Raw genomic sequence first — 15,316 nt, forward strand, 5'->3', positions numbered from 1 at the left:
TTGATGGACAATAAATACATGTGTAATCAATGCCAACAATCCAGTTTAAGTAATTTGGTTTAGATTAGCCATTGTCCATTATATTACAATAGTTTGTGGCTAAATTTTCTCCCCTTCTGTATCATATAAGTTCACCGTTTCCTGTTTTAGATATTATTGATCCTATTGAGTTCCATCTCTTATTCTTGATTCACTTTCACATTAACTTTCATTTATGTCCAAACAATTTGACTTTTTGCCAGATTTCACATTTATGGCAAATAATAAACAGTAAGGAGGCACAAAGGACGTCGGTGCTCCCGGGCCCCATGTTAGGATTTTCTGGTAGGATATCAACCATTTTGGAAGTTCTTTATCCTCACAGCGTTTCAGGCGATCATGGTAGATGGTCAGTATGTCCCTCCGCAGTTTGATGCGGAATAGGTAGGGTGTGAGCTTAGCAATGATGATTCCTGGACCTTTCCAAGGCGAACAAAGTTTGCGACACTTCCCTTTGGCAGATCCTGTGTCCAACAGATAGATAGGATCACCAACTTCATAGGAGTGTGTTTTCACCCGAAGGTCATAGTCTCTGTTCATCCGTTCTTGTGTTGTTTTCAAGGTTTCCCGGGCTGCTTCATGTGCTTTCCACATGGCTTCTTCCAATTTATCTACATACCTCTCTAGAGATGGGTTCCGGTGTCTCGGTGGTGGACGGAAGACAAGATCAGCTGGTAGATTTACTTCTCGTCCAAGCATCAGTCTGTTTGGTGTAAAGCCTGTGTTACGGTTGACTGAGGCTCGCATGGCACCTGCGATTTGTGATAAATATTTATCCCACTCTTTTTGTGACTTACCTACATAACATCGTACTGCATCCATCAGAGTCCGGTTCTGGCGTTCTGCCTGTCCGTTAGCTGAAGGACGATATGCCGTTGTTCTGGTTTTGTGTATGTGGAGCAGGTCACAAACTGCAGTGAACAGCTGACTTTCAAAGTTCCGGCCTTGGTCTGTATGAATTTCAAACGGATAACCAAACCTTGTAAAGAACTCACGTATGGCTGCTTGTGCAGTCTCCTCAGCTGTTTGGGTTGGTAGAGGTATGCATTCAACCCATTTGGTAAATTGGTCCACCATCATAAGGATATACTCATTTCCTTGTGTGGTTCTTGGAAGTGGTCCCAGGAAGTCCAAGTGCACACGCTCCATTGGCGAACCCGCATGATACAGAGTTAGCCTGTGTTTAGCGTGTCTTTGTGGCTTCTTACTTTGGTTGCATGCCGTACACTGGTTGATATATCTTCGAATGTCGGCAGACATACGATACCAATAATATCTTTCCCTGATTCTGGCCTTGGTTCGTTTAATCCCTTGGTGCCCACCGGAAGGAATATCATGATTTAACCGCATTACCTCTTCCGTCAGAGTGTTGGGAATTACCAGACATTTGGTACCTTCACAGGTCTCTGGCTTTCTCCATATCACCCCATTTTCAATCAGGAATTGGTCTCGGTTTATCCAGTAATTCTTTATGGCTGGGCTAGAAAGTCTAAGGTCTTCTTGTGATGGGATTTTCTTCTTTTCAAGCCACTCAATCAGGATTCCCAGTGTTTTGTCACCTTCTTGGGCCTCCCTGTAGTCTTCGTTGGTATAACTCAGGACTGCAGTACCATGCTTTGTTGAATCTGCCCTGGTGACTACACGTATGGTAGGCCCCGGATTCTTCAGAGCATATATCTCCAAATTTGAATACGGCACACTAAAAAGTGAAGCCTCCGTACCACTATTTGTAGAGATGTTGGACAGGCCACCTGGATCCCAAGGCCAGTCCCTCTCATCCCTCGTCGTCCCTTTATCGGCCGCCCCAGTAACTGGAGTACTGTATCCGGTTGGTCTTTGTATTTTGTGTACTCCAGATCCGTCTAGCCCACTTACAAGCCGAGCTTTAGGATTCTTACCTTTAGGACTGCCAGTTGGTAGTCGGACGACATCATCCACAGTCTCTATAAAGGAACTCCAGTTTTGATGTGCTCTAGTACAATAATGACATCCACCACATGGCAGGACGTCTAATGCTACTCCGTGTTCGAAGTATGTGCATTGTTCTCTGGAATCCTTTCTGGATAGGGCATCTGCGTTGGCATGTTTCGTACCCGGTCTATGTTGTACGGTCATATTATACTGGCTGAGTTCTTCTAGCCAACGTGCCAACTGGCCCTGTGGTTCCTTAAACCGAAGTAACCAAAGGAGACTGTGATGATCAGTTCTTACCAAGAAGTGGTTGCCCAGCAAATAATGCCGGAACTGTCTAGTGAATCTAACGACCGCTAGAAGTTCCTTCCTAGTAGTGCAGTACCGTCTCTGCTCCGGAGTGAGGGCGTAGCTTCCGTAGGAGATTGTTCTTTCCGTACCATTTTGTACCTGTGACAGTTCTGCCCCAATTGCGTAGTCTGAGGCATCTGTGTCAAGTATGAAGACATCTTTGGTGTTGGGTAATGCCAGCAATGGTGCAGTGGCAAGTGCCCCTTTGATCTCCATGTATGCCTTCTGTTGTTCTTCTCCCCATTGGAATGGCTTCTTACCTGTTATACTGTAGAGAGGTACTGCCATCTTTGCATAATCCTTTATAAAGGCCCGATGATAGTTTGAAAAGCCTAGGAATCTTTCCACTTCTTTGGTATTCTTGGGTATAGGCCAGTCTTCCATCACCCTTATAGATTCATCTTCAAGAGAGATATTGCCCTTGCTGACTTTCCTCCCCAAAAAGCTTACCTCTTGGCAGAAGATTTCACATTTTCGGGGCTTCAACTTTAGCTGGTATTGTCGCAAGCGGTCAAATACTTTCCGAAGATTCTCTAGGTGGTGTTCGAAGCTTGTGCCTAGTACCATTATGTCATCTAGAAATGCCAACACTATATCCAAGGTGAGACCATGCAGAACTAGGCTCATCACTCTTGAGAATGTTGCCGGTGCATTGCATAAACCAAATGGCATGCGGGTGAACTCATATAGGCCGTATTTGGTTGTGAAAGCTGTCTTATTTGCATCTAATGGATTGATACGTACCTGCCAATAAGCGGAGTTGGCGTCCAGCTTGGAGAACCATATGCATTCTGATAAAGTATCCATACAGTCCTCTACTAACGGCAGGGGAAAGACATCCTTCACGGTGACGTTGTTCAAGGCCCTATAGTCAACGCACCAACGTACACTTCCATCTCGTTTTCGCACCAAGACTGGAGCAGAGGCCCATTCAGATGTTGATGGTTTTATTACGCCAGTATCCAACATTTTCTTTAGATGGGTCTCTTCTTCATCTGCAAAATGCATTGGTGTTCTTCGCATCCGTTGTTTGATTGGCTGGCTATCTTTGGTATCGATGCTGTGAGTGATTGCAGTGAAATTTCCAAGGTCAAAATCGTCTTTGGCGAAAACGTCAGCGTATTCCTGTAGAAGTGACTTCAGCTGTTGGCATTGCTTTTCTTGTAGGTTCTTACAGGATTTTTCAAACAGGTCTTCTAGATGAGGGGGTAGCCCACCACTTGGCTCAGGGCTTTGGTCCACTTCCTGTTCAGTTTCCTGTGTGTGTCTTACCTGTATACTGTTGGACAGAGATCACACTGGCTTCAACTGCTGATGCAATTGGATTCTTCTTTTTGAGAACTACATACCGATCTGTAGGGTTCAGTAAACAAACCTTTGGCGATTGTTCCCCCGGATGTATTGTTCTCATCATCATCACCCCCAAATTTGGTACTGGGTCTACTATGTAGTCTGACATTCCCACAGTAAGAGTGCAGGGAACTCTGACTACTGAATGTGGTGGGACAACTGTTCGTTTCCTTACCATAACCTTTGCAATTTTCGGAGTCTTGTCCGGATGTCCAAAAGTCATGGGTATATTTTCCTTACCTATGTGGAGCCAGTTGGTATCCATGTTCATAGTAGCTCCTTGGGTTTGTAGAAAATCAATCCCAAGCAGCATCTCATCTCCGATAGGGGCGACATAGATTTTTTCTTGGAAATTGGTGCCTCCCAGTTGTATGTTCACTGGCCCTACCAAGTTTCCTGTCATTGTCTTCTGTCTGCAAGCCGTCTGCATGGTGATTTGACGGAGTATCGGAGGTTTATCTTCCAGATTGTTGTACACTTTGTTAGAAATTATAGTAACTTCTGCGGCTGTGTCGATGATTGCTGTGATCGGTTGTCCTTCAATCATCACTGGAATGCTGTACATGGAACTGGATACCAATTGATTAATAACAACCTCTGGTGCAGGCTTGTTATCTGTTTAGATGGAAGAAACATCTGGCCCGTTTGCCAATGGAACATGTGAGTTTAGTTGTTCGTTATTCAATGTGTCACATACCTCCATGGCATGTTCGGTGTTGTCCCTTGTGTCCGTTGGGTTGATAACAACCTTTTCTGTAGGTTTGTTATCTGCTTCAATAGTTTGGATGACCTCTTGCTCTTTGAAATTCGCCTCTGCCAGTGAAGCTTCTGAAGTTTGATGTTCAACATTTGTTGTTGCTTCCTTGGCTTGCTCGGTTTCATCCCTTGCATCAGAGCTTGGAGGTACTTCAGTTTTTCGTCTGTCTTTATTACCTGGTGTCACCCCTGTAGAGGTTGGTGACACACTTTTCTCACAGACTTTTTCCAGCTCACTAGGTGGTGTTGTTTTGGTGAAACTCTTTTCTTCCTTAGAAGCATTGAGGCCCTTGGTATCGCTATGGGCCAAACTCAGGCCTCCGGGTTTGACCCTTTGGTGTTTAACGGCTTGGACAATGTTTTCTTTTCAGGTGCTTCTGCCCTCTTTGGACTTTGGTGTGGGCAATCCCTTTTGAAATGTCCAAATTCTCCGCAACCATAGCAACCTCGATTCCTCGGAGATGGTGATCGGCTTCTAGGAGCTTGTTTTTGACTTACCACTTTTGTGAGTTCTGCTAATTGGGACGTTACTGTCTGTAGTGTCACACTCATAGCAGACATCTGGCTTTCCATGCGTGACATCCTCCCCTCCATTGCACTTGTTCCATCTATCTTACTAGCTTTGAACTTCATGCGTTGTTCTGGAGAAGGTGACCTCTTTCGTTCTTGGTCATAACGGGATGTTAACCGCACTTCATAAGTGTCCCTCGTCCTTTCTGGCTCTGGACTAACAAACCGCACTTCTCTTCTGCTGGTTCTGGCACCAGATATTTCTCTATGGTTGTATTGGTACCATTTGATATTGTCCAAGGCTGTCTCGATGCTCGCAGGTCTTTGGTTGGCTACCGAGTCACCTGCTTCACGGTCGTAACATCCTTGACAGAACTTCATTACAGCCTGTTGCTCCAAGGTAGCGTCACTGTAATCTCGGAAGGCACGTGCTGCAAGAGAATATACTCTACCTGCCCATTCTTCTAAAGTTTCGTCAGGATGTTGTCTTGACTGGGCGAATTGAAGTTGGGTCGATTCGGGAAGATCTCGTGAACCGAATCGCTTCTCCATCTTCTTTATCAGTTCATGGTAGCTGATCTCCTCATTACGCTCGGTGATCATGGTGTAATAATCACTTGCCTTGCCATCCAGACACCAGCACAGATAATTCTTGCAGTCACTGAAGGACAGGTCTTGCGTCTCAGCAAACTTGGTGAACTTCAACTGAAACGCTCGCCAATTACCAGACCCATCATATACCAAAGTCTTGGGCACTGATACGGGGATAGATGGTCGATATTGATCTGTCCTTCTACGACGCTGGTAGTATGCTGGCTCCCTTGGTACTTCTGTCTCATAGCCCCCATAATACTCTCCAGTGGTTGGAGGATATCGGTCGGGTGTCGGCTGATGAGACATTGGAAAATGGTCTGGTGGATAATCACCGAAATCTGACCTCTCTTGCCATCTCCGACTTGCGTAACGTTTACGCCAACTCTCCCTCTCGGAAGGTCTGGTACCTACCTGTGGAAGTTCCCGCCATGTACGTCTTTGGGTAGCTTCATGATGTTGGGTCAGTTTATCTACCCGATCCATCCACTCTTCCATGCTGTCTTTCATACTCCCTTCGGATTCACTGTCCAATTCCCCCTGAGTAGGTGGGATTATGGCATGTGCACCTTTAGTTTGTGTCGGTGGTGAAGATTGGTGTTTCCGTTTAGTTTCGAAAACAGCCATCTCCATAAATTTATCTGAAGGGGTGAACTTCGGTATTGAGCAGACCATTTCATATGTGATCTTACCGTATTTCTGACGCAATTTGTCTATCTTCTTTGCAATCTTTCTTCCAACACCAGGTAAGTATTCCAGGTCTTCAACGGTGCAGGTGTTTAGATCAATCTTCATGATTGCGCCAGATGCAATATTTAACTCCAGAATATAAAGTTACAGATCAGTACTCTATTTCAACACAATAATATGCGTAATGCCAACAATAATTGTCTGACAATGATTTGTGTTGTTTTATTAAAATTACACACCAGTATTCTATTTCAACAGAAACAAAAATATGCGTAATGCCAACAATAATTGCCTGGCAAAAGCTTGTGTTGTTCTACCGTTGAACTGGTGCTAATAATAAAAACGTTTATTACCTGCAGTACAGTACAGAGTAATAAAGAAAGATGATTTAAAATACTCAAATATTACTCGCAATGGAATACAGAGTAATATATAATAAATAAAAACGTTTACTGCCCGCAATACAGTACACAAATACAGTACAATAGAATACAGGGCAATATATAGTAATTGGCACTGTATAATACAATTACTCACAGTAAAATACAGAGTAATGATAATGTAATACTGTCGGAGTGTTACTCAAATTTCCCACAATATGTCAGCAAAACGTTACGTGACTTTGCAGAGAAATTGACGGAAAGTGCTTTCTTTATTCAATAAAAGGTACAATAGCTAGGTCGGAACACAACAAAAATTCAGTTCTTTATAAAACAACCTTTTAAAAATGTCTTGAAATTCGAAAATAAATAAGGTGTTTTACAACAAAAACGGGAAACGAGGCACAAAAATACAAAAAAACGATGTCTCGAAAGAATGGAAACGAGACACGAAAATACAGACTGTACAAAAATGCAAAAAACGATGTCTCGAAAGAATGGAAACGAGACACGAAAATACAGACTGTACGAAAATACAAAAAACGATGTCTCGAAAGAATGGAAACGAGACACAAAAATACAGACTGTACGAAAATGCAAAAAACGATGTTCGCAGCGCCAATTATAGTGTTACCCAGTGTATTAAACTCGGTGGACTTACCAAGTCTTTGTCGCACTGGGTGGTTCCGCAGAAGGCTAGTCGTTAGGACGTCAGCTCAGTTCGGCGGTATGGATCATTCTGCTGTTGGTGAGGGGAAATGCGTAATGTACATGCGAGGCTAGGCATTCCATGAATACAACGGCGGCGCAGCACCTGTGCAGGAGGGCGCCGCCAACGGCCGAAAGCCCGCATTTCACTACAATATGTTTATGACATCAAATAAAACAAGTCATTAACAATGGCACAGTCCCCTTGTAATTGAGAATTTGTCACTGAAAGTGACTGAAAATTAACATCAATATGATATGATGCACATGAACCATAACAAAATGGCTGCCTGGTTATATCGCCAAACTAATTGATGTGCCTATGGCCATAGGATACTAGCCTTGTGTAAAGTTTGAAAGGAAATTGACCAAGGCATGTCTGAGATACCGGCATGGACAGACACATGGATGGACGGAACCCAAACTACAAGTCCCCTGGACTTGGTCCGGGGGACCAACAAAAGATACAATTCAAACACCATAAGATACAGGTTAACATTTTGTCAAATCTACAGGGTGCACAGTAGATGATAATAGGCCATTTTCATGGCCCCTAATTTAAATGACCCCACATCCTGGTCTTTTCGGTGGTATGACATCCCACAACATCGAGCGATTCTCACTTTTGCAACAGATTACATCTCCAGTTTTGTTCTAGGATGATTGTGAATGCATAAATTGAATTTTATGGTCAACTGTTACAGAGTTTGATCTCAAAATGGTAAACTCATACCAACAAAAAAGCAAGGATGTTATGTCACACAGGGGTCATTCTGGGTCTATTCTGCTTCCCCTTCATCACTGATGTGATCATCCATATAGCTGCCATGTACAAAGAAACACAAACATTCTGGTACTGTTTTCAAACAAAACATTTTTAAGATCACCTTTTAAGTTATAGAAAATCGTTGTATTAGTACTAAATGGTCTACCGTCTAGTTATAAAAGAGAAACAAAAGTAATTAAAACTTTACCAGGGGTCTTGGCGCACAGAGAAGACAAGCCAGTTCAGCATAGTGTTCATTTCTAAATTCGTGAAAACTCTGATCCAATGGATCTTTCTCTTCAGTAAACATAGTTTCATCTGTGTCATCATCTGTATCTTCATACACTGTGTATTATAAATACGTACCATTATAAAAAAGAAATGTCATATTAAGCATAAATTTGACATAAAAACATTAAGAGTGTGCTGATAAAAAAATTTAGAAGGATGGCCAATATGGAAAAATCTGAAATTGGAAACAGCAAAAAAATCAAAATTAACTATCTGGTTGCCATATAGACTCAAACATTTGGCTGTGTGCAGGCAGTAAGTCATCCAAGCCCTTTAAAGACGCCCTTCTCAATCCCTGGTTCTCCCATTAGTGGATGTGTGAAGCGCTCGTTAACAGTTTGTCTTTCTATTGTTCTCCATTGAAATTTTTATCAATTAAATAAATTTCCTGTTAGATAAATCTTATAATTGAGTTGGGCCTTTAAAGCAATTAAAGGAACACTCTTCACCTGAATATCTGTTCACCAATAAAACCTTGTTGAAACCACAACCAATGAATACACATGCAGCCTTATTTATTTCTGGTATGACAAGTGGGAAGCATGTTTGTGGCATTCTCGCAAGCCAGAGCTGTATTTCCGCTCAGCAAAAAAAAAACAAGCAAAATGTTACAGCTACTGTGGCTATAATCAGGGTTCCCTTGATATTATATCAACACAATCCTATTATGAGGATACATGTATGTTACCAGGGTTCCCTAATGATCTACAACTGTAGCAAATGATTTTAAGAAAAGGGATTTTTTTACCAAAAGTTAAACTATTACAATGTATGTCCATATGTAAATACTGTATATGTACTGTATTCATCTGATCATAAGTCCCTGCTCACATTCATAATCAAAGATAGATAAACTGTCCAAGCTTATGTTTTGTTCTACAAGCTTTGACAAAAACATTGGTTCTATAATGGGACGAATATGGTAATACACAGAGATCATACTCACAATCATTCCATTGATTAATTTTCTCTATATCTGTCACATCATCTTCTTGGGTAGAGGTAGTTTCCATATGAATATCACCCTGGTGAGAATAACATATTTATTAGTCCCCACGGACACCGTCCGGGGGGACTTATAGGTTTGGTCATGTCCGTGCGTGCGTCCGTGCGTGCGTGCGTGCGTGTGTGCGTCCGTCCGTCCGTTCACGCAGATATCTCAGAGATGCAAGGAGCGATTTCATTCAAACTTGGTACAAGGATTACTTCATATGTCATACAGATGCATGTTGATTTGTTTTGTGATACGATCCAATATGGCCGCCAGGCGGTCATTTTATTACGATTTTTTCATGTACAAAGCCATAACTCAGACATGTTTCAACTGAATTTATTCAAAGTTGGTACAAGGACATTGACCAATGTCATAGATATGCACGTCACTTTGTTTTGCGATACGATCCAATATGGCTGCCAGGCGGCCATTTTATTACCATTTTTTCATGTACAGAGCCATAAGTCAGACATGTTTCAACCGATTTTTTTCAAAGTTGGTACAAGGATATTGACCACTGTAATAGATATGCGCGTCAATTTGTTTTGTGATACGATCCAATATGGCTGCCGTGTGGCCATTTTGTTACAATTTTTTCATGTACAGAGCCGTAACTCAAAGATATCTCAACCGATTTTATTCAAAGTTGGTACAAGGACATTGACCTATGTGATACATATGCACGTCAATTTGTTTTGTGATACGATCCAATATGGCCGCTAGGCAGCCATTTTATTATGATTTTGTCATGTACAGAGCCACAACTCAGACATGTTTCAACCGATTTTTTTCAAAGTTGGTACAAGGATATTGACCAATGTCATAGATATGCATGTCAATTTGTTTTGTGATATGATCCAATATGGCTGCAGTGTGGCCATTTTGTTACGATTTTTTCATGTACAGAGCCATAATACTCAGGCATATCTCAACCGATTTTATTCAAAGTTTGTACAATGACATTAACCTATGTCATACATATGTACGTCAATTTGTTTCATGATATGATCCAATATGGCTGCATGGCAGCCATTTTGTTACAATTTGTTCACGTCCTTTGGACACGTACGATTATATTCACCAATTTTATTCAAACTTAGTGCAAGGACATTGACCTATGTCATACATATGCACATTGATTTGTTTTGTGATACAATCCAATATGGCTGCCGTGTGGCCATTTTTTTTCCGATTTTTTCATGTCCGGAACCATAACTCAGACATGTATCCAGCGAATTTATTCAAAGTTGGTACAAGGACATTGACTTATTTATACATATGTATGTCGATTGGTTTCACAAGGTGGTCAAATATGGCCACATGGTGGCAATTTTGTTATGGTTGTTTCATGTCGAGAGCCATAACTCTGGCAAGTCTCAACTGATCTTATTCAATTTTGGTACATGGACATTGACTTATGTAATACATATACGGTACATGTTGATTTTTTAAACAGTAAGATCAAATATCGCTGCATGGCGGTGATTTTGTTACAATTTTCTCATGTACAGAGCCATAACTCAGACATATTTCCACCAGTATCATTCAAAGTTGGTACAAGGACATTGACCTATTTCATACATATGCTCGTCAATTTGTTTCACGTCATGTAGCAGTAACATGTCAATTATTGAAGTTTTGTAAGTAGGCTGATATGTCAAGAAATACTGCACCAAATTTCATGAAACTGTGCACAGATGTTAAGCTCACATTGCTTTAACATTGAAAAAGACATTTATCAGTGTCATTTTAATTAATTTGTAATTGCATATGTAATGAACTTTCCTAATTAGAGTGATATAGCCACAAATTAATACAACGTCAAATTTGATGAAACTTGATACAGATGTTGATCTCATAGTTTGTTGTAAATACTGCATCAAACTTCATGAAATATGGTACCAGTGATAATCTATTAAGTATTAGGATTGTATGCAAAAATGTTTTGCAACACCCTGTTGATTAATTCCTAGTTGACTCATTTTATGAACTTTAGGATGGTGGCCTACATTGGTTTTATGTTTTCATCACCATGGAACTCATTCTTGGCCATTGAGTGCCATCTGTATCAAAGTATTTTTATCACAGACCTAATTAATGAAGAGGACTCTATCCTCTCTGAGGACATGTAATCAAAGTACCCATTAACAAGTGGGGACTGTGTCATCAACGATGACTTGTTTATTTAGAAATTGCATCTTTTACACATGAAAAATAGTATCATTTTATTATATCATTGGCTATTTTTCTCAATTATAAATATTATACTACTTCTTTATATATTGCCTCTTTTACTCAATTAAATAAATGCTATCTAGCTAAGTTTTGTAGAGACAAGCCCTCTATCAACTACATTAGTTCAACACAATTTTGGCGAATATTACAAATTTATCTCAAATATTAGAACTTTGTCTGTGTTGTCACATTTTTCCATTTCCAAACTAGTACTAAATTACCCACTCGATATTTACTAATTTTAATATTAGATTACCGTGAATTCTCCCATATAAGCGGCACCGCTGATTAAGCGCCAGTCAGACATAGTTTGTTACTCTTTGCTCAAAATAAGCGCCATGGAAAGTTCATTTTTTTCTTTATGTTTCAATTAAAGTTTGCGCCAGGTGTGTTGCTATACACGTGCCTTGGCAACATGTGTCCATTTTCAAGATACCAAAGCAAAGACGATACCCTATTGACAAGTCTAATACAAGTGTGAAAATGGAAGTTTGACAAGTGCAGTGATGGGGTATCATTTCGGAGGGGATGGGTTGAGCTCCTAGACGACGACAAACCCGATTGACAAGTCTTGGACGTGTGAAAACTGAAGTTTGTCAAGTGCAGTATGGCAAGGGGTTTCTGCAGGGGGAGGGGGATACTGGTTTGATCGGCAAATAAAATTTACATGTACCGTAATCACGATTCTCATTGGCTGAATTTCCTTTAAATATCCCTGTATTAGCTTCAAAAAATCAGATTTCTACCACATCTAACGACATCTACATCACTACAATGAAGACCGTCATCATCAGAGGGGTAACTGCCGTAGGTATGCCCCACTATGGCCGATTGCAGCTGAGAGTTGGCGAGCGACATGAACTCAGACGGGACGTCGACAACCTATTTGATAAACATGCGGTTGCGATCACCTATGACGGTAAAAAAGTTGCAAGTCTGAAGAGAGATTGTGCCGTCTTTATGGCACGATTCATGGACTTGCACTTGAAAGTCAAGGGTGACTTTCTGTTGAAACCAAAGAAGGAAGCAAAACTCCACTCCAGACGAGTTGGTATGGCGCAAATCTGCAACGTTGGGTTTTACATCAGCGACAGTGCCGAAGACCTCACGAAACGACTGTTGAGAGGGGCACCGTTCGAATACGAAATAAAACCCTCCTCGTAAATTGCTGAGAGCACGAACCAAACGGCCCTTTTCAGGGCCAACACATCCTCCAAAAGAGAACTACCGTGTAGAAAATTTATTTTTTTCTTGAAATAAATAAAGAGAACAATGTTAATGTGCCGATGACATCGCGCACTCTATTCCGACGGCTACCACATCAAAAATGCCCTGCCGATCATGTCCATCCCAATATTGTATATTTTATGAATCATTTCCCCTTGAATCATTTCATCCTTTACAGACCTTTACTTTGAAATTGAGAGAGAAAGGTTGCATTAAAAAGAGACAGAGAGAATACAAAAGAGTTTGTGAACATGTGAGTGATCAAATGAAAGCAAAATGACTAGGAACATATAGCCGATGGACAGAGAAAAAAAGTTGTTTATCTCATTACACATTCACGTAATTTGTTTACAACATGACATGTGATTAGGTTTTGACAGCCATCATGTAGAAAGGGCCAATCAACAACGAGTACGTCATCGGTGGCAAAAGTTCTGTTGATGTACTTTTCTCTGCAGCCATTGCAATGTTAAACAATTTTTCAGTAATCATGGACACTAAAATTAAATGGTACAGTCATACGTAGTGAAGTTTCATCTCGAGGGAAATTTGCGGAGCGACTAATTTTACAGTAGTGGGTTACTAGGGCTTCGCGATCACGCGACACGTGTGACGATGAAAAACTGCTGATGGGTCAAACACTCTGATAAGGCTTGTCGTCTCCAACTCAATAAAAATTACACAATGAGGTGTCGTGGTGATATCCGTCAAAATACTAGTATTCCTTTCATATTTTTCCAAGCTGTGAAAATCTTTTGAAATAGGTGATTCCCTTTGTTTCAAGGGAATAAATACCTCTCTATTTCTCCCAATTTACACACTTCTTCCGAAACTTTCGAAGATGTAACATGGATGCGACCAGGACAAGTGACAGCCAACCAAACTCGATTTTAAGATATTTTCAGGGAGCGCAGTCAGCACGAGAAGTATCGCCGCCAAAGAAGACGTACCAAATATTTCAGAAGCCAGTAGCCGCTCCACGCACCAAGCTAGTAACAGCCCAGCTGTATGACGGAAGTGTCACTCGCACTGCTCCTGCGCCTGTGGCGCCCGATGACAAGTTACCGATAACGAAACCCGACTTTCGGCAGCGGTATACACTCGCTCAAAAAAAGAAAGTGGTCCAGTACGCCAAGCTACATGGTCAACGTGCAGCAGCCCGCAAGTTCACCATGCACCATAGAAATGTTCATCGATGGATGAAAGAAGATGAGAATGGTAAGCTCGATATTCAGCGCATTTCCCAATATGGCAATGTCCCTGGCAACGGCAGTAAACTGACCCTTACGAAAATAGTCTGTAGATATTCTATTGAACTCTGATATTCTATAGAAATTCTGTATATTTTATGGAAATCTGATGGAAATATGCTTCTGTTGAAATTCAATTGAAAATTTTCAATACAATTCTGTAGAAAAATTTAAATGTTATAGAATTTTAATGTGTCTAGAAACTTTAAATTCTATTGAAGTTTGCTGATAATTTTCTGTAGAAAATCTGCAGAAATTAAACATATTTTTTATGGAATTTTTCGGTTCCATAGCTTTTGTGGAAATTTTTTTCCTGTTTTTTTTTCCCACAGTTTACACTGTTTTTGCATGTTGGCATGAGCTTTGATAAGACATATATATAGCTGGTTTCAATATGGAAAAGGTAGTGACATTTACCTATGGAGAGTTCTAAGCACATTCTCGTGTACCCTTTAATTCTGAAAAGCTATTTTCATTTACACACACATCCCAGGAAAATGTATATAGTTTCAATTGTACCATTCCTTTTACCATTGCTTTTGTACATTTCATGACTGTACACAGACCAACCAGACTCTCTTTGTTTGATCCTAAGTCAAGTGAGCTGACCTGTGCCTTTGCTTTGTTATGCAAATAGTTTCCTGCCTTTACAATGGGTTGATTACATAATAGTGTAGCCACGCATTATTCATTTGAACTTGAGGCAGTCCACAGTGCACATGGCTCTTATGAAAAGTACTAAAGTTCAACTCCAAATTGCATGGAACATTAGGATCCAAGGTCCATTAGCAAGATTCTAACAGTGTTATGAAGAAGGGAGCTCACTAATATGTCACAACTGTAAGGATCTACATTGCAGCATCAACTGAAAATTACGTGAGTTAAGAACACAACACTTTAATTATGCACTTGGCTGAGGTCAAAACTGCTAGACTGGAGAGGTAGGCCTTGCATTCATATGTGTAGGTTGCTTTATATTTTGTAGTCCCTGTATGTTTCATCAAGTTTTGATCGATTGTTAATCATAATTCTTTTAGAAATAAACTACATGTTTATAATTTACTTGCTGACTGATTTTTTGTGAGTTTTGCAGTAATTCATTGCATTGGTATCTATGGCAATATCATAAGGTGGTATTCCTTACTTAGTAAAAGTTTAACACATATTGTTGTCATACCTTCTAAGAGATTGAACTCGTATAAGACAAACAAACTTCTGTAAAAGAGTGCAAAAATTAAATATAGTTCTACAGAAATTCTACATAAAA

At 40.5% G+C, this 15,316-nt stretch overlaps 1 protein-coding gene and 1 long non-coding RNA gene across 3 annotated transcripts in view; one reads left to right on the forward strand and one right to left on the reverse strand.

The window, feature by feature from the left end:
- LOC139126244 (uncharacterized) overlaps positions 1 to 15,316 on the forward strand; it is a 38,615-nt gene that overhangs the window by 14,144 nt on the left and 9,155 nt on the right. The window lies entirely within an intron of this gene.
- Positions 1 to 15,316, reverse strand: part of LOC139126242 (serine/arginine repetitive matrix protein 1-like) — a 50,509-nt gene that overhangs the window by 8,129 nt on the left and 27,064 nt on the right. Inside the window, exons 5-6 of one of the 2 annotated variants that reach the window (XM_070692289.1) lie at positions 9,290 to 9,368; positions 8,261 to 8,397 (exon numbers count right to left, since the gene is read on the reverse strand). The gene's annotated coding sequence lies outside the window, so the exon portion shown is untranslated. Of the gene's footprint in view, positions 1 to 7,239; positions 7,526 to 8,260; positions 8,398 to 9,289; positions 9,369 to 15,316 lie in introns of those variants that run through there. The other variant, XM_070692291.1, reaches the window with a different exon arrangement.

The sequence above is a fragment of the Ptychodera flava genome (assembly GCF_041260155.1).
Source record: "Ptychodera flava strain L36383 chromosome 3 unlocalized genomic scaffold, AS_Pfla_20210202 Scaffold_27__1_contigs__length_13241970_pilon, whole genome shotgun sequence".
Lineage (NCBI taxonomy): Eukaryota > Metazoa > Hemichordata > Enteropneusta > Ptychoderidae > Ptychodera > Ptychodera flava.